General features: G+C 42.6%; 1 pseudogene; it reads left to right on the forward strand.

The window, feature by feature from the left end:
• Positions 1-406: 406 nt before the first annotated feature.
• LOC102428199 lies at positions 407-5,871 on the forward strand (annotated as a pseudogene).
• The last annotated feature ends 456 nt before the right edge of the window (positions 5,872-6,327 follow it).

The raw sequence follows: 6,327 nt of genomic DNA on the forward strand, positions 1-6,327 counted from the left end.
CTAATCAGGGCGATATGCAAATTAACTGCCAAGAAAGATGGCGGTTAACCGCCAACAAAGATGGCGGTTAATTTGCATATGTAGGCACAGGAGCAGCAAGCGAAGGCCGGCATGGCGAGCGAAGAGCAAAGAGGGAAGCCCGCCACGCCCCTGGGGCCTGCTGAGAGTCTGCGGAGAGGACCAGGCCTCCCAAACGGAGAGTCTCTGTGGTCAGACAGCGCGGTGTCTGGACTGGAATAAAGACGGAGTTGACTGAGATGCCTGGCAGCAGGGCCTTTCAGCCGGGACTTGGGGTGGGGGTGGGGTGAGGGAGGCGAGCTGGAAATAGAGAACTACAACTCCCAGGAGGCTTAGCAGCCAGGGCCCAGGTGCCTGGCTGTGGAATCAGATGGGGCCTGTTGTTTTGCGATCCACTTTAACCTAGAGGTTTGCAAGGTTGGAAGTTCTGCGCCGGGAGCCAGGGAGAAATGGAGCTGGAGCTGAGAGAGGGGACCATGGCAGCCGTGGGCTTTGAGGAGTTCTCAGCACCTCCTGGCTCGGAGCTGGCACTGCCTCCACTGTTCGGTGGTCACATCCTGGAGTGCGAGCTTGAGACCGAAATGGAGTTCATGTCTGGGGGTCTGGGCAGCTCCAGCCTCCGGGAGCGAGACAAAGAGGAGGAGGCAGCCCAAGGCCGGCAGCGGCACCAAGGGGAACTCAATAGCAGGAAGTACCAGGCGCTGGGTCGGCGCTGCAGGGAGATCGAGCAGGTGAACGAGCGGGTCCTGAACAGGCTCCATCAGGTACAGAAGATAACACGGAGACTCCAGCAGGAGCGGAGGTTCCTCATGAAGGTGCTGGACTCCTAGGGCAATGACTACCGGGCCAGCCAGTTCACCATCTTACTGGAGGATGAGGGAAGCCAGGGCACAGACGCCCCCACCCCAGGCAATGCTGAGAACGAGCCTCCAGAGAAAGAGGGGCAGTCCCCACCCAGGAGGACGCCAGTGCCCGCAGAAGCCAGCAGCCTGGCCCCTGGCGAGGGGCCCAGTGGGCGGAAAAGGCGGCGAGTGCCACGGGAAGGGAGTCCTGCTGACTCCGGAGCTGGCCCCCATGCAGATAAAGGTGGAGGAAGACTTTGGCTTAGAAGTGGACGAAGCCCTGGACTCAAGTTGGGTTTCTAGGTGGCCAGACCAGCTTCTGCCCTACCCCACCCTAGCCAGGCCCCCTTTGACTGACCCCCCAATAAACGGACCCCATGCTCTCCTCGGCAAAAAAAAAAAAAAGCTAAGCTCCTCGCCCGCCGCGCCAGCCCCTCCCGATGAAGAGCGAAGGCCTGGGTTCTGGGCGCTGGAGGAAAACTGGTGCCAGCAGCCAGGGGGAGGGACCCCCGAGGGACCCCAGACTGCGAGAGGGCACAGGCCGGGCTGAGGGACCCACCCGAGTGCACAAATTTTTGTGCACCGGGCCTTTAGTGTAATATAATTATTACACTAATAATTATAATATAATTATTACACTAATATAAACTAATACACTAATATAATAAATATAATTATTAAACTAATAATAATACTAGTGTAATATAATATAATTACACTAGAGGCCTGATGCACAAAATTCATGCAAGAGCAGGCCTTCCTTCCCCCGGCTGCTGGCACTGGCTTCCCACTGGCACCTGGGATCCGGGCTTCCCTCGCAGCCCTGCTTCATCCAGAAAGTCGCCCTGAAGGACGTTCAATCTAATTAGCATGTTACGCTTTTATTATAGATTTGGCATATTCTTTCTTTTTAGATTCCTATTTTAGTTCATGGCCCTGTTTCTTTATTGTGTCATCATTTTACTGTGCTAAAAATTATTATAGCTTTGTAGCATGTTTTGATATCATTTAAAGTTGCAAGTGAGTCCTCAAGCCCCATTACATCAATTTTGTTTAAAAATATTATTTAACTGTTTGTCTTAACCTTTAATCTTTCATATAAATATGAAGTTTTTAAAATTTGATTGAGATTAGTTTAAAAGTATAAGTGGACTTACGACAATTCATCGTAATTACATATTCTCTTGCTCAAGAAGCCTGGTTCTTGATATGTATATGTAATTAATATTTCCTCCATATAATTACCTTGTTAACTAGTTTAAATTAAAGTTATGGTATTCTAATTTAAAAATAATCATGGGAAATATTTGTTCTACCTTCAAATTAGTTATTTCTATAGATATAAAATTATTAACATTTGTATATTTACCTTAAATAATTCACTTTGCTGAGATAGAATATTAATCATAATAATTCTTAAGATTACAGTTTTGCATTATTTCTAACTAAAATTTTTTTGTCTTTTTCAAAAAAAATTATACAAATGATTTATTTTTCATATTTTATTTCAATGACTATTATTTCTATGTCAATAGTAAACAATAATAAAAATAATGGACATATTTCTCTTATTGTTGGGTTTGATGAGAGTTGCATTATTAAATCTACTGTTTACATTAGTTAAAACTACTAATTTTAAGTAATTCTTCAATTGTTAATTTAGTTATTTGTCATTGATAGATAATGAAATTTTATTGAATTCCACATCCACCAATTATCTGTTAATGTGATCACTTATTACAAGCTATTCTAGATTTCTTAGTTGCTTATTCATTAATCTGGTGAACATAGTTTATTTTTATTTCAGTAATTCAGGGTCTTCATTAGAAACTTCCACTGTTGTTATCTACATGTGAATAGCTGATTGATCCTGTCAGAATGTATCCAGTATTTTTTTACTTTTCGAATTCTTTTATCTGCAATAAATTGTTTGTGTCTCCCTGATAGTTCTTTCTGAACTTTTAACAAGAAATTTTTCTGACGTAAGCCTAAAAGTTTTTCTGTTCTATTACACAAACAAAACTGCAAGTTTTCTGACAGCAATTCTACTGACTCAAAAAAAAAAATAATTGAACAAAGGAAAAAGCAGAAGAAAGCAGAAGGGAAGGAGCCACGGAGGAAGCTAGCAACGGTAAGAAAGGGCTGGAGAACAGTATCAGAAGCATGGTAGATGAATTTATTTTTATCATGTTCAGTCTGTTACACATATTATCTTATGTAATCCGCCATAATAGTAAGGAAAGAGAAGTTTAATGTAGATGAATGAATTGCCTAAAATTGTCCAGGTAGTATTTATCTTAAACAACTTTTACCAGTGGGATGTGAACAGAAAATAAAGTAATTTTTGCTGCCCACTCTCATTTAAAGAGCTCAATGGGGCGGCTGTTACCCTACACCAGTAAATGAGCATTCAGGCAGCTCCTGAGTTTTTTCGTTACTTTCAGGACCATGAGATACTAGGGTCACTTTAAGTCATAAAACTGAATTTCAGATTACAAATTAAAATGTCCCATTCCATATCATTATTAGCATGCCCCTCCCCTGGCAGGGCCTCTGACAGGTGGTGATGAGCATCCATGGAAGGACAGTCCACCTTCCCCATTTTAGCTCCATTCCTCCCCTACCAGTTACTGAACTGTGGGTACCCCCCACTTTCTGCAAATTTGGGTTGCATCACTTTGCATTTAGAAAAGGCCTACATTAGCATCTGCTTTCACTAACCAAATGATATCCAAAGAGGATTTTCACTTTTACAAAAAAGGCAAAGAAAAAAAGAAAGCAGATAGCATTCAGCATCTGTTTCCCACAAGGCCAGGCATAGACCCAGCAGCGAGAGTGGCCAGGTCAACCTTCTTCCCTGGGACCCACACTCCTCATCTCAGCATCAAGACCACAGAACCCTGAACTGTGTCTGCCAGCATCTGGGCTTTGCCTCCATTGATTTTGTCTATCAGTACCAAGATGTGTCCTAAGGTATCAGAAAAGCCCGAGAGCTCCTCAGGGTGTGACTGTTAGTCTAACATTAAAAGTGTTACTCGATGCAGCTAAGCATTTAGGTCCAGAACAAAATAAAAGCATATAAATTAGTGGTAGTTGCTTCTTTGTTTTACACCGTTTTGACATAGGCAAAGTTTCACAGGCATGTGCTACTTTCGGAGAGCGGGGGAACTGCTATTCATTTTGTATTCCCTGTGTCTGGCGGATCTTTAAAGCCGACTCATCCTCATTTGGGTGCTTTTGAGATTGGCATGTGGGTCCTTGGACATCTTCTTCTCCCCTCCCAGTTGCTGGTGATGTCTCCCGAAGAGTTTTATTTAAGGCAGATAGCATTGTCTGCAGTTATACAGATGGCTTGCAAAGACTTCTGCGGAGACAGAGAATTCAGTGGCTTACCTCTACTTCTTCCCACTACTGGGGTCCCAGTGCCCTAAGCGGCCCTTTTGGGTAGGTCCTGAATTTGGTCTGTGCAGGCTGTCTTTTTTTAAAAAAAATCTTTTTATTGATTTCAGAAAGGAAGGGAGAGGGAGAGAGAGAGATAGAAACATCAATTATGAGAGAGAATCTGATGGGCTGCCTCTTGCATGCTCCCCCCACCCCCCCTGCAGATTTAGCCCACAATCCAGGCATGTGCCCTGACCGGGAATCGAACCATGACTTCCTGGATTCATAGGTTGACACTCAATCACTGAGCCATGCTGGCCAGGCCACTCTTATCTCTCAACTGCAGAGTAGATGTCTAACTTATGAAACTCACTGATGAATCTCTTTTTGAGGATTGCCTCACAGGTTTGAGTGGAGGGACCTGTGCCTCACAAATGTCCAACTGTGTGGCCTGGGACTCACAGTGAAGGCTCATCCAGGCAAACCCACTCCTCCTAACTCACCAGCCTGTCTTCCTGACCTTCTCAGATGCTCAATGGCGATGGGGCTTGCAGGGTCACTTGTGTTGGGTCCGCTTCACAAGTCACTTTGGCATTTAATTTGTGACATTAGGATCTCAGCAAATATGTGTAACACTCTGCTATCTGCATCTTATGAGAGATGGAGATAGGTCTTGAAATCAAGTTTTTCTACCTCTGAAAATTTCATTTTTGCCCTATATCATACTTATGAGTTTAAAACTCTTTTCCATGTGGGAGAGATTTCCATAAATGTTTCTTTCTTGAAACACTGATGGTTGTGTTGACTGTAGTTATAAAAAAATGTGATGCTACGATGTATTTTCTGCTATAGATGAAATAATTTTGAATCCTGTCTCTATTCTCAGTACTTATAAGAAAATACATCAAGTTTAATGCTAGACTCTCAGAGAATTCAAAGTGGAATAAAAGGCTATTGTATTACCATTCATTGGGGGATATTAATTATCATTTTGCCAATTGAAAAAAAAAATCATTAGAAACTAGCAAGTCACTATGCATGAAAATAGGACAGACTGTGGAGGATAAAACTGTTTTATCTCATGTAAGTAAAAAAATTGTTCTTTCATTTATTTAAAGTTGAAAATTTTCTTTTAATCTTAGAATATTTCTCTGTTTCAGGATTAGAATTAAAATTGCAGGGTCTTTTCCCTCAAGACCTTCTTCTTAGAAATTAAACTGCAAGAACAGTGATTTCATTTTCTCACCATATTTGTATTTCACTGAAACTCAATTGTCATTTCTCTCTCCTTTGTGGAATATCTGCAACCTCCGTTAGTCCATTTTTCCTCTCAACTGCATTGATTTTCACACACAAGCCGTCTATTGCTCTTTTTCTAAAAAAAAATATCCTCCTTCCCACTGCACACAGACAGATCAATGATTTCCCCCTTCAGAAGCCAATGGTGCAAAGGGTTTGAAAAATTAACTTTTTTCATTGACAGGTGTCTCTGGCTTAGCACGGAATCTGCTTTTGATGAAAATCTCCCTTAGGATCTGAGAAAGTAGAAATGAGGCTTCGGTTGAATAAGGCCCAGGACCTTTGGAAGCTGGTGACGTACACAAGGTGTGAAGTGTTGCTGAACCTCTGAAACTTAGCGGAGAAGCATCTCAGAGCCATTGTCTGAAGGTCAGACCACCAACCCATCTCCAAGGGCTCGGGCTAAAGCAGATCCTACATCCTCTAAACATACAAATCATTTATTCGACCTTAGGGTCTTGAGCAAATTGTAGCCCTGATGAAATTCCAGAAGGTTTGAAGCAAAGAACAGGCATGTTGGTTCTTCGCAAGAAGCCTGAATTCAGATGATTTCATTTGAATTCCTCTTTTCTTGCCTAAAGTTTTATTTTTTATTTTCTGCCACTCCTCCCTGTGAATATCGGTTCCTACTGAGAAAGAAAGCAGGGCCATGTAATGTGGGGAAGGAGGGCCTGAATAGGGTCTCATGCTTTGTCTGTGTGCAGTGATTTTGGCCTTGGAGAGAGTGTTCTGGAGACATTGAACAGACAAAAGCACATTAAGATTAAATTACCTTAAATTTACATTA

The sequence above is a fragment of the Myotis lucifugus genome, unplaced genomic scaffold, assembly GCF_000147115.1.
Source record: "Myotis lucifugus unplaced genomic scaffold, Myoluc2.0 scaffold_224, whole genome shotgun sequence".
Lineage (NCBI taxonomy): Eukaryota > Metazoa > Chordata > Mammalia > Chiroptera > Vespertilionidae > Myotis > Myotis lucifugus.